The sequence below is a fragment of the Phalacrocorax aristotelis genome, chromosome Z (assembly GCF_949628215.1).
Source record: "Phalacrocorax aristotelis chromosome Z, bGulAri2.1, whole genome shotgun sequence".
NCBI lineage: Eukaryota > Metazoa > Chordata > Aves > Suliformes > Phalacrocoracidae > Phalacrocorax > Phalacrocorax aristotelis.
The window spans coordinates 25525576-25543318 of record NC_134311.1 but is presented as its reverse complement, the minus strand read 5'-3'; positions in this window follow the sequence as shown (position 1 = coordinate 25543318).

The window sequence follows — 17743 nt, the reverse complement described above, 5'->3', positions numbered from 1 at the left end:
GAAAGCACCTGGCCCACAAGTACACCATTTAGTTGTTTCTATTTGAATACAAAGTGCAGATAGTTGCTACCTCCTCCAGCAACTGCACATGAAGAACAAAACCAATTCATTTCAGTTTTTACTGCTTTTCAGCTTAAAAAAAAAAGAGTAATAGTCTGACTACTAGGACAGTTATGTGTGCAAGCAAATAATACTGTCATGCACATTCATCACTGGAAAACATAGATGCAAATACAGATGCAAATTAGGGGCAGTTTCTGCATGCAGCGTTAATTCAGCCTGAAAAACAAAGATGTATTTTCAGTGTAGACAAATATTTTACAATCAAAACCTCATGGTTTCCTTTGAACAATGAAGCTGGCTGTCCGTCATGGCCTTCAGTTTTGGTACTGAGATTGCAAAAATCAGACTCACAGCTTAAGAGCAGTTTCTTCTTGCAACACATTTTTATAATATCAAAATACTTGATGTTGCCAACCCAGTCCTAAACTAAAGCTAAGATTTAGGCCAAGATTTCCCAGAGAAATACTTTCAAAACTTTTTAACATCTAACTTCAAGTTAGGATGTGTTTACATATGATGCTCCAATCAAACAAGCACTAACTCTGTCTTTGCTTGGAGCTGGAAAAAAGCCATAAGACCACATTTGCCACAGTGCTGAACTCAAATTAATGTATTCTGTCTTTCACCTGCCTCTGAACAGAGTTTATTAGCATGATGTTAAGGCTGCCACATGGTCAAGAAAAGCAAGTCCACATCTGCCTAGAACATGCTGTATAGATGTATCCAGTTACTTCATATTCACATCCAAGACTTTGTTTGTTTTGTTTTAACATAATTCTTCCTTCCCATTGGAATCCTGACCATTTCTTTCTGAGTCAGTACTCCTCCTGCTAGTTTCTCTCACCTTGCTCTAGTTCTTTTCATTACCCTTCCTGATCTCTTGCTGTCTTTTCCTACCAGCTTGTCTTCTGATTACTTCACTTGTTTGGCAGAGGAAAGACATCCTCAAAGGCAAAACACCAGTGTAGTACTCACTGTCTGGGTTTCACCTCTCCAGCTATTGCAGATTTCCTTATCCACCTTGACTGGACTACAGCATACCTCTGTGACTCTTCTTCCCTGTCCGTAAAATTTATTTATAGAGTCATCAGAGGAAGCAACTAACTCTTGGCAAGGACATCCCCTAATATTTTTGGAGACAACAAAGTGAAAAAGTCAATAGAAATCCATATTTTGTACAGATGCACAAATTCTTTAGTTTCTGTCAGCTTTGACACATACCTCATTGCATTTTGACTAAGCCATGACTTTTAATTCAAGACCAGTCCTGTGTTTAGGATTCCAAACATGACAGCCTCATGGCCAGTAACAAGTGGCAGTGGAAACATGTTGCTTTCCTTAGATGCTATTAGTAGCATGATATGTCTGTGCTCATTAGGATAGCTTTGCTGAATTGACCTTTTCTTCAAATGCCCTAGAAATTAGAAACCTGAGGTTTCTAATATGATGATGATGAATGAGACTTTATAAAATTTTATTGCCGAAGCTCTAGTTTAAGGAGGTCTTCCAAGAAGTCTGTACAGCTACTTCTGTCAGAGGGCCAGGGAGCATCTGCCTATTTAAAAAGACTTCTTCCACTTACAGCTGAGTTTGGTTAGATTTTTCAGATGACAGTTTTCAGTATAAGATGCTCTCTATAAATGTCTTAGGCTTCTGCTTTTTTGCCTCTGTGTGTGTGTTTGGTGCAGGTTCAGTGGTTTAATGCTATAACATGATTCAAACTAGTTCTTGAAGGGGCAGTTATCAAAGAACAGAGATAAACTCCTAAGATACTGAAAAAATTAGAAGCCATGGGAAGGATAGAAACACAGTACTGAGGGTATATTTTGATATTAAATTCTTCAGTAAGAAAAATTCAGTAAGAAGGGTCATTCTGTGAAGAGAAAAATTTTAACCTAGTTTCTGCTAGCCACTTGAAATGCGTATTTTTAACAGCATGCACATAGAGGAACAGTCTTACTAGGTAGCAGCATGGCTACCAAATATTTTCTCTAACAATTGTCCATTTACATATGAAATCTAAACTTTCGCCTCACATTTTATCCTTCTCAAAGATGCAATACACAAACCCACTCAGGAAATACAATCTGTTTGATGTTATTAATTTTCTTTGACAAGCTTAAGGAAAAGCTGTGGTGTCAGTGAGAATTTCCATTTAGGAGACTGGTGGATTCTCTCTCTCTGCAACCACTCTGATGCTTCAGAAGACTCACTTTCACCTATGTTGGAGACCACTACAGTAGATAAAGCCATGCAGCACCAAAAACTGCAATTCATCCCTAACCCTAGCAATATTTGCTTTTGTCACATTGTACTAGTAGGCTCTTCATGCTTTGCACTGACAAGCAATATCAGAACATCAGTGCAAAAGGTCAATGTTTATATCTAACCTTGGAAATCACCATCTAATCTTAGAAAACACCAACTTTGGTAGGGTTTTTAATCCAACAGAAATGACAGACACTCTGCATGACATCAGGTCTCTATATGGATCAGCCAGGTCTCTCAGGCGTGAGTGCGCACTCACTGACATAACCATACATGAGTTACGACAGCTCTACATTTCTGCTAAAATATTAGCAGAATATTAGAAATATTTCATGGTAGAAGGATATAATCCATGATATGATGGAGGAAATATACAAGAAAAATAATCATTAATTGTTCTGTTATCTGTGAGACTCTCCAAGTAGAACAAATTTCTTCAGTATGTTGGCCCAGCAAACCTCTAGAGAGGAAGCAGGTCCCCTTTCCCCAGGGAACTACTCCTTGCTAGCTATGATTGTCTGTTCCTTCCCATGGTGTGGGACATATTATCTAGAAGACTTCATTCCTTATACACCAGATTATCTTTTAAGTTTTGTCAATTAGTGACCACAACAATGTATTTTTATATATGTGTAGTCTTTGAGAAATATATTTCAAAATAAAGCCCATAGCACTTCACAGACACTTTCAGACTTGTAAAATAGAGAACTGCCTCATTGATCAACACCCTGCACAAGCTCACCATCCTCAAACTCCCAGGGAACTTCTCCCTTAACAGCTTGGTTGTTTGAATGCGTGGAAAAATTACATTAGGGTAGTATTAGAGTTGATGAGGCAAACGTACTGCTATAGCTACCACTGCTTGGTTTTAGCCTCAATTTACAACATCCAGCCTGAAAACGGATGACATAATCTGGTTCTATAAATCAATGGCCATGCTTGTAGGATTAATTATTACTTATCATTTGTAAAGGGAACACAATTTCGTATATCACATTATTCAGGTATCTTGCTTTCTTTGTCCTTTTTACTCCAGTGAAAAAATTCCATAACAGTACAACAATATTTAGATCCTAAGAAAAAGGATATATACCATATGACCTCTAATGAAGTATCTTCTTAGGTAAGCTATTTATAGAGTTAACTGATGAAAATAACATCACGAACATCTGAGACTTTAGAACTTTGCATATTATGTAGTTCAGCATGAGAAGATTCTGCCTCTGCTCAGATCTGGCCAGAGGCCAGCCAAAACCAAACAATAAACAGTGCCCAGGAGTGTTGCTGTGGCATGTATCTTGTGAGGGTAAGCCCCTCTAAGACAGAAGATGGACAATAACCCAGATACGCTCTGCACTAATACAGCTACCTGGCTTCTGGAACACAAGGAGAACAGACAGGGTGAGACATATCAGTCTACAAAAGAAGCATATAAATACACTCTTTCTGTGACGACATCCACAGTCCAAGACATGTTCAGAGAACACAACTGTACTACCTTATTCTTATCAAATTATTAGTATTCTTCTAGACCAGTATAAAATCAAAAGGAGTTAGGAGTTGCCTCTTAATAGAGGAAAAAGCACAAATATTTCCTGGAGAGCACTGAAGCCAAAGCAAATCATAGGTGATGTATGTTCTTACAGCCACAGCTTTACTGATGGATAGCAACTGACTTAGAGTAAAAGCCAAAGGTTTTCTTCCTAGGTTTTGGCAACTTATATTAATTCTGACTGCTAATGAAGCTCAGATTTTTGTTTCTGTTTTCTTACTCTGTTGATATAGGCACAGTTGATAAAATGAAGAGTTTCTTTCTTGGATTTTTTTTTTTTCTGGAAGCTTTTGTAATAAAGGGAATAATTTTGTCATTCACTGTTTTGAATACTGACTATGCTTTTCCTGAGGAACTATATATATTGTCACAGACCGAGGTTGTGGGAGGTAGGTGAAAAGTGGTCCTTATCAGGCCTGCTCTGCTTCCATGATGCCTCCCATACTTAAACCTGGTATAGAAGTACTCTGTGCTGTAGGAAGTACTGTGTGGCGCTCCAGACAGTACATGAGTCTTTATCTATACCGTGACATATCTGAAGTGATATCTTCTAATGCATATCATACATTCTGAAAGTAAAATAAAATTGGTTAAACTTAGGATTTTTGTGACTCCGATTAAATATGTAAATATAAAAAAAAGTTTCAGATACTAAAAAAAGTCTCAGATACTAAAAAAGGTCTCAGATGCTAGAAAAAAATCTCAGATACTTGCCTCTCTTCTGCTTTCAGGGATCATGACCCTTTTCCACTGTTTTGTCTGTAGGACTTTACCTATAAATGGGAATTTACTTTCACAAGTTTTAGTCAACTCCCAAAACGAGATATCCAGATATGTCTGCTATGCCTAGAAGAAAATTGTGATGAGCAAATAAAGTCTGGGCAAACTTCCAAGCATACACATATATAAAGATGGGGTCAGAAAGTTGCTAACTTGATATAATAGAAGGCAGTAAAGATAACAATCATGTATCTGACAGAATCCCATCTGATCCCAATACTAGAAACTATATTTTCTAGTGTCTTTTTCCTGGGAAGATCCATCAAAGTACACCATGCCTATATCAAACAAAGTTATTTTTACCCTTCATTAAGGTTTGCTGCAGTAGTTGTCAAAGTCTTTCTTCTCCTCTGTCAAAGTCTCTTTCACACACATGCACACAGACAAACAGAATTCTGCCTTTGCATAGGGCTGATAATTGATAATACAGTTAACTTTAGTCCTAGTTTAACACCCCATGCCAAAATTCAGGGCTGGCACACTAATAGACTTCCCTGCCATGAAATTATCTCACCATATTCATTCTTTCTCCATTTTCCATGTCAAGGGATAATCACCTACCTCATGTGCTTACACCTTCTTCCCAAGCATTTCATAATGGACATGATGTTACTTAAGTCTTAGAGATAAAATTAGCAGTGAAGAAGGAAACTCATCAGGAAGATTATCAGAAAACAAAGAGTATGCACTGAGATGTTGATATCTCTGCAAATCAGTTTCATTTATATAGGGAGCATGTGACACTAATAAATCCATTAAATAGGGGACGTTTACGTTTTTGTAAAAGTGTTATTTTGTTTTCAGCATTCACTTTTGTGGTTTAAAAAAACATTATCTTTTTTCACAAAACCAAGAACTACCACATATGTGTATGCCTGGCAGAATCTTGTCTGATCTTAGCAATACAAAATATGTTTGCTAGAAAGGAGAAATAGATTGGAGAAAGAAATAGCCTGAAAGCAGTAATTTTACTTACAGCTGAGATGGGCTGTATATTCCTTCTGTTAGTTTCTTAATGACAGACAAATTCAAGGGGAAGTTTACCTTGGGATGCTCAAGAACTATTCTGACATGATGGAACTGATCTTCTTTTGCAGATATTCTTCTTAATTCGCCTCCTCCAGAGACAACCTACCTATAATCTTCGTTCCAAAAGGTTCAGGTTTTTTTCCAGATCACACAACTTCCATGGGCTTTAAAACACCATTAAACTATTAATACTGGAAGATCTTCAAAGAACCAGTTGAATGTTTTTGCCACAGGGAATTTAGAGTTTACAAGCTGGGATATAAAAAAGGGATATTTTTTCATCAAACACATTCTATAAAGAGCAGAACAGACCTTCAAATTTATGAACAACTTATTCAAAGAGAAGCATTTCAAATTTCCAGATAACCTTCACCACACTATTACACTATGTGGTAACACTAACTGATCAGACTAGATAATTTTAAAATTAAAGAAGCATTTATTAATGGTGTCATTCTATCAACAAAGAAAATGGATCTCAATATGTTCAATCCAAGAGGACTGGAAATAAGATTTTTCATATAAATATATTTTACAATTCCAATAAACAGTTTTTAAAATGAAAATTATTTTTTCTCAGTTGCATAGTGTGTTTTCATGTTGCATACATCAAGGAAGTTTCAACATCCAGGAATAACTCTTGTCAAACGTTAAAAAACCTGAAAGACATTCTGGATCCATTTCATAATAAAAACAGATCCTATCTTGTGCTTTATATCCACCCATGGCAGACTAACCCTAGAATCACAGATGCCTTTTTTTTATTATAACATTGCCCATAGAATACTAGAAATTTTCATACCTGGAAACCCAAAGCTGGCCATATAAGCAGGTACAGATAACACTTTCTCACTTACTTCCACTACAAACCAGAGAAACATAAGACAACTCTACTCAGATGACTGTAGCCGTGTTAGAACGGCGCTGTGCCCACACACACCCCCATGAGAGTCAGGTTCTATTAATTTGGGATCAGCATTGTAATGACACAACAGGGTAGATCTACCTTGTTTCCAGTGAGGGAAGATTACCGAATATCCATGGCTGGAAAATTCAAGCAGACATTAAGTATTCTCAAATCTCCATACTGTAATCATGGGTTTAACATTATTTGAGGATGATTGCTTATGCTGTGTTCTCCTCCAGGTGTTCTCAGTTTGCAAATACTGGTGGCTCCCAGGGTCAGCGTGCTCTTTAATGAAAGCCATTTCTCCTTGTTAGAGAGAACCTTGTTAATTCCAGTAAACCCAAGGTATTGAAGACCTTAGTATCACAATTTTTCAATCTCTGTTCTCTAGTCTCAGCCTGATTCAGTCTTTTTGGCTGATTCATCTCACTTAACTTCACGTGTCAAGAAGATAGCTGTTTCATCCAAGTACTCTTTTCAACTCCAGTGGAGACAGATCGGCCTTTCCACAGGATAGCATAACTCATCTGAAATAGCTTTCTAACACAGAAAGAACCAACCATCCCCCAATATCTGCTGTGTGATTTGGTCAGCTGGGATGAATCCTACCTTCTCGACAACAGCTATCAATAAAATGAGGCTATTATTTCCCTCTTCACAAAGGTATTACAAAGCTAAATACAAGAGTTAAATCATAAGTGTTTGTCCTACAGATATGGGACTAGGTAAGAAACAAGGCTAGAAAGAGATAACTGAACATGAGTTGCATTTTTCTATCAAACTGTAATTTAGACCAAGAAATTTACGGTGAGCCTGGGTAAGGATCAGTTCGGTTATCTCAGGGAAGATGCTATAAATTGGCAGATATTATTACAAGCTGGCAGCCTTCTACTCTGTTTCCTTGGCATTTTCTTTTTATTGGTCAGCAAGACTCATTCTCAATTTAGTTTATAATAATGATTTGGTTTAAAAATGGGCAGATGTGTATGAAGGCTGATGGGGGTGCTGATCTTTTAAACATTGAATGCCAAATGTTATGAGGCATTTTAGTGTCTCCTAGACTGTTGATTTGGATAGCTATTTAAATTATTTCCAATCTGATGGTTAGATTTGAAAACCTGGGATGGTAGCAAGTTTAAATCTTTCTGTGCTGTTTAGCAGTATTGGAGTTTGTAAGATACTTATAAGCACTTGAATCTAAAAGGAACAGAAGTTCTGGGAACATAACACAGATTGACGTAAATGTACTAAAATGCTGCTTCAACTTTTTAAAATTGTCTAGAGCTAGGAAGAGGTGAGACTCCACTGGGTTTTCCCATGGCAGTATAATCTAAACTATGTAGACAGCTTAGGTCACTTAAAACATGAAGAGCTTCCCATTTTCACAAATATTGTTACAGTAAGTGAGGTGGATGTGGGTGATCAGAACTCAGAGATTAAATTAATTTTCTTTACTTACTATTATTTTTATCCCTACATTTACCATAACAGTAATTAAATAGCATTTGCTGGACACTTGTTGCTTGGTAGATACAGAAGCAGACCAACATCCAGAGGTGCAATTTTGTTAACTATTAAACCAATGTGAGATTGGCAACTGAAGCTGAAGGAAAATGGAACTATAAAGACCTAATTTAATGGTGGCTACAGATTATCACAAAGGAAATGCTATGATTATCAGTGTAATTTACCGACATAAACCAAAGCAGTGAAGAGTATCATAACTCAGTATGGCATATATTTGTACCTGTAGGAACTGAACCTGCAGCAGGTTTTGTTCTGTTTTATCATCACATTATTCACTGCCTGTGACCCCAATACTACTAGAAAACACTGGAAGACAATGTCTTTTGATGATGCGTAGAGTCACTGTGCTTGCACCACTAAAGTTAAAGGCATCTATGGAGTTAGTCTATCATATATCTTGGAAGCTGTCTCATTACTTCTTTCATACCATGAAATAATCTTGTGCAAATTACCATGACAATAATATTGTAACATGCAATCATATAAATAATTAATAGTAACCCAAGAAAAACTCTCTCACCAATGAAATTAATGAAGGCAAGGCTGTCCTTAGAACAGACCCTCTCCTTGCAAAAATACAGACGATTCTGTGACATTTCCTGATGTAAATCTCAGAGGCTATCATTAGCTTGTTGTGAAATATCTAATTCTCTTGGGAGATAGTTGATTTTCCATTGGAAGTCAGGTGGCTTGATACCTAACTAATCAGCTTGTCACAGTTGTTCAGGGCTTTGAGAGCTACACAAGTTGTTTTACTTATTCTGGTGCCTAAGCAAGCATAAGGACAAAAGAACTTCTCCCAGCTAAAGGAAGCTGTGAAGCAGCAATTCCAATATCACAATCCTATTACTGGATGGCATGTTTTGAAGCATAAGATTTATGCAGGGCCAGGGTATTAGCAGGTCCACATCTTCTAGAATAAGGCCAAGGATTCGAGGTGAAGAGGTGGGAGGAGCAAGGGGAAAGGATACCTTCAAATCTGGAGATTGTCCAGCAATTTAGCAAGAGAAGCCAGTGTCACTGTGTGCTCCTAGACTTTGTTCCTCCCATAAGTCCAACAATGACAAAATAAAAATTTGTCTCCTTAAGTGTGAGGGCTCAGGTAGACACAAAATAGGTGTACACATAATCACACACAAAGACATAAAGTAGATGTAAGAAGACAAAAATGTATTGAACATAAAAAATATATATAGATGACCATGTGCTTTCTGTGCAAAAAGTTCACAGTGTAATAGCTAAGAAAGATCAAGAAGTTTCATGGATGCATCCCGTGTCTGTGGAGCATAGACACTGGCAGGTTTCAGTGACTGGCAGGTGCATTCTGGGTTACCACTTTGGGACCGCAAATGCAGCAAGCAGGGTCTGGAGGAATCTCACTGTGAGCACTATTACTGAGGATCTTTTAAGGCCCCAGGCCTGACTCCAACAAGGAAAGTGAGTTATTCCAAAGGCAGCACTTCTCCTTCTGCGTGAGTTTAGTCATTTTCCTGTGGCAGATATCCATACAGAATATTTTCTGAAATAATCACAATAGCAAAAGTACAAGGCTCTTACATGAATTATGCAAATCATGCAAGGGTTGATACTAAATTGTAAATGCAGGGGATGAACAAAAAGGATTAAGGACAGCTTTGACATACACATTTTGTTAGCTTCCCATGCCTCAGCTTTTGTTTCAATCTCTTGCCAGTCTTGGCTGCATCTGCTTTGGGCTTTTACAGCATACAACCTGCTTTAGGATTATGATTGGAGTCTCACAGTCCCGAATATAATATAGTTTCATAATGACAAGAATAATCCTTAAATCCTTTCATTTTCTAAGGCTATTATGTGTCATTAAACACTGTAAACTGTGGATAACTGTATATGTGAAGAAATGCAAGGGACAGTCCAGTTTTTGAACAAGCTTTACAAGCTTTAGAAGTCTTTGAGTCTCCCTGTTGAAGTCTTTAAGTCACTTTTGTCTAATAATGTACAAGTACTAAATGAAACTTTTCCCACTGTTGAAGAAGGCCTCCATTTCTTTGCCCCTTGTCCCCTCTGTAAAGATTCTGCAGCATCTAATAATAGCAAAACTAACAGTGTTGCCTTCCCTCCCAAGGGAGATTTCTTGCTTGCTTTCTTCCTTCGTTCCTTTCAACACATCCTAAGTTATAGGAGTTCATATCTTTGCAACCTGTTCTCTTCTGCTGAGTAGACTGAAATAGTGCAGAAATTTTAGAAATCCAGCGGAAGGAGGAGCAGGTAAAAATACCATTCCTTTGGTAAGCATGCTAAAATAAAGTTATTTTAGGACAGTCAGCGATTTGGAAGCCTAACACAGGACTGATGGTTTATAGCACCCTAGATGACAGAGTAAGGGAAAACCTTATTCCACTACACACCAGGTTACTACCTTCATGTCCTTGGGTAATACTAGGATGCTTGAGAGTGGACCAAATGGGATTCAGGGCATTGTATGACAGCCACATGTGTGTCATGTGCTGCACCTGGCATTCATGTCCATCCATCCCCCTGTGCCCCACACCACAGCCATAGCAATTTGAAGCAGATATGCCTCCAATAGACCAGTGCTGCTCTAAAAATCCCACCACTAAGCCCCTGCAGTCTGCAGCCATTTCAGCCGTTGAACTGTGATTAGGTTCATCAGGGTTAGGTGTGGGATGGCACAACCGGGAAAGGAAAACTGAATACACCAAGGATCAGGTCTGAAAAAAAGCCACAAGGCAAGAACTGTGGGAAGGAAGTAGGAATTTCACAGAGAAATCAACAGAGGTTCAAAAACAAGCAACTGGGGAAAAAGGAAGCCTGCAAAGAGCAGAAAACAAGTGACAGAAAATGGAAACAATAGGAATGAGAAAGCATTAAGGGGACAGAGGCAAAAGTAAGACAGAAATGCAAAGCAAATGTGGATGGAAAGGGGAACAGAAGAATCTGGAAACAATTTACAGAAGCAGTTGATTAAAAAATGTTCTTTCAATATCTTTTGCTATAAAGACAAAAAAATTCCTCAAAAGAAGTTTATTATTCTCCTACAAAAAGAAAAGGAAAAAGAAAAGAGTAAAAGAAAAAAGTGAAATACCAAAAAGTAATAAAGCAAAAAAAAAAAAAAGAGAAAAATATTTCATTCTTACAAGAAAGATAGGAATATAGCAACAATGAAACAATCAGAAAATTGTACACAGGCTACAAATGTATCAACAAACACCAGCAATCTCCAGCGGTCCAGGGAGCATGTTGTGGGATGGTTCTCAACTCCACTGTGAACAAAAACCTGGAGATGCAGAGGCTACAGCCTTTCTGCAGTTCCAGGATTTCCCCAGTAACTGCAATGGGAAGCCGCAACCTGTCCCTTCAGTCTGAAAACAGGAGCGAAAGGAAAACTGCACCAGGTAAAATCTTGCTCCCATTACTTTTTCTTCAGCCAACCTAGTGTTAATGCTCTTGTACTCCAAAAGGACACAAAGACCTTCATCAGGTACCCTTCTATGTTTTCCAAACACACGCCACAATTGTGACAAGTGACACTTGTCACACATGCCCTAAAAATGATCTATCCTCTCCCAGATGGATGGGGAATAAGCTAATTTTCAATGGGGGGAAATACCCTTTCCAGATTCCCAAACTGACAACAAACCTGGGCAACACCAGAGATGCAGCAGTTAATGAAAAACATGGTATAAAATAGGATCAGAGTACAGCCTCAAGTCAGCAAATGAAATCAACATGTGCAACAGGGACCTATAATGTGGCATTGGCATGTTTCCAGTGACCACTGTATCAAAACATGTTATATCCTTCCACTGGCTTGTACTGCAGGCAGAAAGTACAGAGAAGCAACATGAAAGGAGAGAATTTTTGCAACGATGCAACCAAGCAGTTCCCCAGCCTGATCCCAGACTACTGGCGGGGCTAAAGGCAAATGAAGTTTGCACACTTCCCACATGGGCAAAATAGATTTTAAATTTCCCTCTTTATGTAAACCAATGAGGTTTGCACATCCATTTGTGGGTTTTCTACTCTGTAATTCCAGGTCCATCAAGACTGGTAGATGTGCTAGTGAGGTGAGAAAACAAGCTCCTTAATAATCATTATAATGATTATTATAATAATTAATAATACATTATTCCTCCTTGTGTTCCCCCCTTAAAATGCATACAGAAAAGTAAGCCTCAAAGAAAAGAAATAGAAAAGACAATGCATTTGTTAAACGTTGTTGTGTTTTTTACCCAATCATGAAAACAATGTCAGATCATTTCTCCATCTGAAGGCAGCTAGATTGACTGAGGTCTGTATAAGCAGAAGCAGTTACTATATACTTTTATTCCTACTGAAAAGACAAGTAAATCCTGGGCTGTTCATCACAGTAGCTTAACAGTTATGCACCGGATATAGGGGTATGGTGGGCAGGCCTGGATCTGTTCTTGGGTCACACTATCTTCTGCGCAGAGGAGGTCCTGTGAGCATAATGTACTTGCTCAGATATTCACAGCATCTTTCCTTGAGAGATTTCTGATAAAGGTACAGATGGTGAGAGTGTTTAAAAAAAGATCTCTTGGCATAAACTCAACAAGATTGGGTTAAGCACCCTGTCTGTAAAGTGAAATGAGGTCAGCACTTGTATGCCGGGAGGAAACCATTCAAACTTGCTGGAAATGTAAAGCCTGCTTTAAAAAGAATTAACACAGAAGAGAAATTATGACAGTGAAAAGGATTCTGTTGTGTCTACACAGATAGAAATACTGACTGAAGCTTTCATAATGTCTGGGTACTCAGACTGTGCTCTCTACCCCTTCTCAAACGGGGCTTCTACCCTCTAGCAGTTCTCTGATGTCTAATAAGTATTGGTCCAGGCATGCACCATTCTCTCTACGGTAGCATGGACAAGGGCTCCTTGTCCATCAGGGTGCCTCTTTCCATAAAACTTGCAAGAAGTTCACATTTCTGCACCATTTCCTCTCTGTCAAATTTTCTTGGCAATAACCAGCGAGCTCTCAAGTTAGGCGAGAGGAGGAAAATGACTAACATAACAACAGGCTTTTCCTCTTTCACACTTGAGCCAGATTGCTTTAGAGTTTTAATGCTGACTTAAAATATCTTTCAATGAGCCTTTAAAAAAGCATGTCTCCTTGCTGCCACGTTTTTGTAATAATTTTACAGTTTTCTTCTCTTTAAAGAAGAAAACAACCGAAAGCACAGGTTCCTTAGTTCCTGGCATCTATATTTAGCTCAGCAGTCAATGCAGCTCCCTTAATGCACTCAGATAATGAATACAGAATGAAAACATATAAGCAATGCTTTTTATTTAGCTCAGCGATTCACAGGTCCAACTTCATACTATAAAGAAGGATCTTGATGTAGTAAAATGGCAAATCCTTATCAGATTTAGCAGTGGATTGCATTTCCTTACTTTCTTCTAAAGTGCCACTAGCTTCTTAAGACATTTGTGAGCGGATCACTGTAAAAAAGAAAAAAAAAAAAGAAATTGTTACATTCACAAACCTAATCTCAGCAGGAAATGCAGAAACCTTAACAATTTAGTTCTGATCTAAAATGCAGTGGTTACTGTCCTGCTCAGCTGAGTCATTTCATTTAAAGTAACTTTTTCTGATGTTCTAAATAAGTATACTTTGAGCCAGGACTTGTTCTCTGGCAGGGGAAATGGGGGCCTGCATAAAAATACCTATCGAAAGAAAAATTAATTGTTCACTTGCAGTCTTCTCTGGCACTCCAGCCTTATGTTGTGCTTTGATGATGCCCTTCCTCTCTCCCCATACATCAGAAAAGAGTCAGACTTCTAAGGAATTGCTCAGATACCTAAAGTCAGGCAGGAATACATAATAGAGAATCATATTGCTCTAGCAGGAAGAATGAATTAGGTCATGTTTGGCAGGTTTGTGTGTGAACTAGTATATAGTCAGTTAGTGCTATACAGCAACCCCAGACTGTGGCACATGCCAGGAGCAGGAGGCACTGCCGAGCTCTTACACCCTAGAATCGCCCTGCCAGCTCCTGCCAGAACAAGACCCAGCAAGTATTACTTTTTCCCAACATTCCTCTTTTTGCGGGTAAAAGAAACCCAAGCCCCAATTTCTTGTTCCAGTGCAGTCATTTATGGCTGGTCCTAATACTCTGTGGAAATCCTGACTGCCCATGTCTCATGAGGAAAGAAGTGGGGTCCATCCATGCTGAGGGACCAGCAATGATAACACCAGTGATGTGTGTTTACATGTGTCATACCAGTGTGTCACACACATGAATGCTACAAGCTGCTTCTCTGAAACTCACCTTTGCCAGCATAACCTATTTTCTCAGCAATGGCAGTCTGTAAACAGGAGGAGAATGTGCCAGCACAGAGGTGGAACTGAGACCTCCCAGTCTGAAACCCAGCCAACATCACCTCTCCCTGTGAAGTCAAGACTTCAGACTCTGCAGGATGTTTACTCCTGTGTAGTTACCAAGGACTACACAGGTCAGCCCCAACAGCATACAAAATCCTTTAACAATGTTAAGAAAAAAAGATCAAAATTAGAAGCTGCATGTGGGACAGGGCACTGGGTGCCCCAACCTCTATGTCTGACATAGGGAGATCCTGGTGTGCCAGCAACTGTGCACAGACTAAGTAGGATCCAGGACCTGCAGAAAAGGTGAAAGGTAAAAGAAACATATTTTCAAGTGTAAACCAATCATTTGTTTGGTATGCATCATTATCTCAGCTCCTCAACAGCAGCTCTACTCCTCCAATTAATGATATGATCATTAAGGACAGTATGATTTCCAGATGTCATAGGAGGTGAAAATTGTTTTGCAAGCTGCCCAAAAATTCAGGGACAGGCAACAGACCTATATAATTACCATGACCCAACATACATCCATTAATGCATCAAAACAAACAAATATTGCTTTCTTTTACTCAATGTTTATAGAATAAATTTCCCCAAAAAAAATCAGTTTTAAATCTTTTATGTGATAAATAATTAACATTGTAGTAATTATTTTTCAGTGCCATCAAAACAATAGCTACAAAAAAATACCCCTCAGGTGTCCCTTTTTTATATGCTCCATACTTATCAGATGTTCCTGTTTAGAATTCAATTTTAAAGTTTAGACTCTGTTTTTGCAGCTGAACACACATACGAAATGTTCAAGCAAGTGCGTATTTATTGATCAATGATTTGTCAGTAGGTCGGACAGTGGCAGCAAGTATAATTTTTAACTTTCCATCTAAGACTGAGTGCAAGCTAGGAATTGCAACTTGGTTAAATCACTGATTCTGATTAACTGATCTGATGAGTTCATTCTCTTTTTGTGCTTCGAGAAGGCATCTTACAGGAGTACCCTACTCAATAGCATGAGGTAGGTTAACAGGCACAGGGATGGGGGAGGATCAGTAATGTCTCACGGGGGTCAAAGGGAAGATTTCAATTTCTTCTGCTCACCACAGTGCTTTGCTTTCCACGCTATTCCTTGAGCTTATCTCTAGCCTGTACCCAGCCTGTAAATTGATCTGTTCAGGGAAGTTCTTGTGCCTAGGCAAAACCCTTTTGAAGACTATGCAGATATGCTTAGAAGCAGTTGTCAGGATACAGGTTTAAGGGAAATACAAGTGACAGTAGTAGATACAACCAGATATGTTACTGGGTCCCCATTCAAATCTTATGCAATCTGCAAAACCTGTTCGTCTTTTGTAAAAAATTGCAGCCACTCAGCAAAGAGGACAGATACCCTCAACGGCAGATATCCACAACCTCCAATGGCAGCACCTTTAAGTGCCATGTTCCAACCAGTTAAAACAGCTCTTGAGCCAGACCCTATACTCCTATCTGAAGCAGCTGCAAGCTGCCTTCTAAGTTAAACACCTGTCAAAAGTCTTTGTCGTGCCTAGATTCATATGGAAGAACATTGCAAGCCTTGGATGTTGGAGGACCCTAACATTTAATGGAAAGAAACCAAAACCCTTCCAAGGAGCACCTCCTGAAAAAGTCCTGAATCAACCAGATTCTGTTCAAATGAGGACTGGTATTTAGAGCTCATTCTAAGCCCTCTGGAGGTTGGCATTCCTCCTTTAACTTTTTAGCTTTGCCCTATTGGTTCAATCGTATGCATTCCATAGCAGATTTCTTTCCAACAGCTGCCAAGCACTTTGCGCCAGGTGTTGGGAGACCATTATTTGGCAGTTCCTTTGGCAGAATTGTGCTGCTGTTTCCATAAGTGGGCTCTGATTGCACATCTTCTCATACCAAAAGATTGTCTGAAAGTCTACGAAAATAAACCACAGATGTAGATGTACCAAAGAAATAACTTTTTCCTATATGACATTAGATGATGTTCAGACATGCCTTGCCTGCCTCCATTTTATAGCTATGCACAGGTGTCAATGTCACATCTGGATTCTCTGGTGGCAATGGGACCTTGATCAGCGTTACGTATATGTGTCTGTAGTCCGCTAGCAGAATGACACTCAGGATATGTCTCTGCAGAGATACCGGCTCTAGTATACCGTGCCACTTCAGTGACAATAATTAACCACTCTCACCAGGACTAATTATCTTGGGTTCACCTCCATAGGAGGTGGCTACACTGCTTCTGGTTGTCAAACTGGCCCACCTCCCACTAGCTAGTGCCCTTCAGGATCATGCCTGGCCTCAGAAGACTCTGATTGCCAAACTGCCTGGCTTCACACACATCAGCTGCCAGACTTAGAGCTAATCCAACTATTTGGGAGGCCTCCATCTAATGTAAAGAAACTTCTTAGTTTTAAGCCTTCCTTTAACCTTTCTCCTTTTATTTATTAGCAGAGGGCATTGGGGCTAGCTGTAATGTAAGTATATCAGTGTAACTGAGGAGGAAATCAAGCTCTTCAAGGAAAAATGTGTGTTGCCTAGATCTATGTCCAACAGTGTCCTAAATTTTGAAACCACTGAGCCCTTAGCAGCTGCCACTACAGACACTGAGCAGTGGGATTTCAGTAAAGGAGAATGTGGGTAAAACACTAACATTACCTAGGACAGTGTCTGTGCTAGTAAGGTAGGGATGATGTTCTGCACAGAATCTTTAGACAGATGGACCTGGGTCTTCTGTATATAGGGTTTCTCACAGCAAAGAAATGTGTTAGAGCAGAAGCTAGCTGAGATGTTTGATTCTTTTTAAGATGGCATATAGCCTTTTTAGATTGCAATATAATGTTTCACCATAAAAGTTTTAACTTTCTGACACACTTTACAGAACCTTACAGTTCTTTTGTTCTGTCTCTAGTACTCGACCTCTCTCTTTCATCTTCCTCCTCCATTTTTGCCTTTTAAAAAAGAGGAAAACTATTGTCTTTTGTATGTTGGGACAGTGTTGGCACGACAGTGCTTCTGTACAGATAAAATGCCATGTCTCAGGGCAATATTCCAAATATCAATTCCTGCTTGGAAATCGCCTTAAATGTCCGTGAAATAGATGTGAAACATCACTTCTGCTAAAACCAGAGTGATGATCAGAGGTACTTCTGAACACGCTAATAATGAGCATCGCTGTAAAAATACAGAGATACCAGATTGCAGATTGCTAGGTGAAAGATAGAAGGCAGCTCATCTCCGAAAGGTAATGAAAGAGAAGAGCTGTCTATT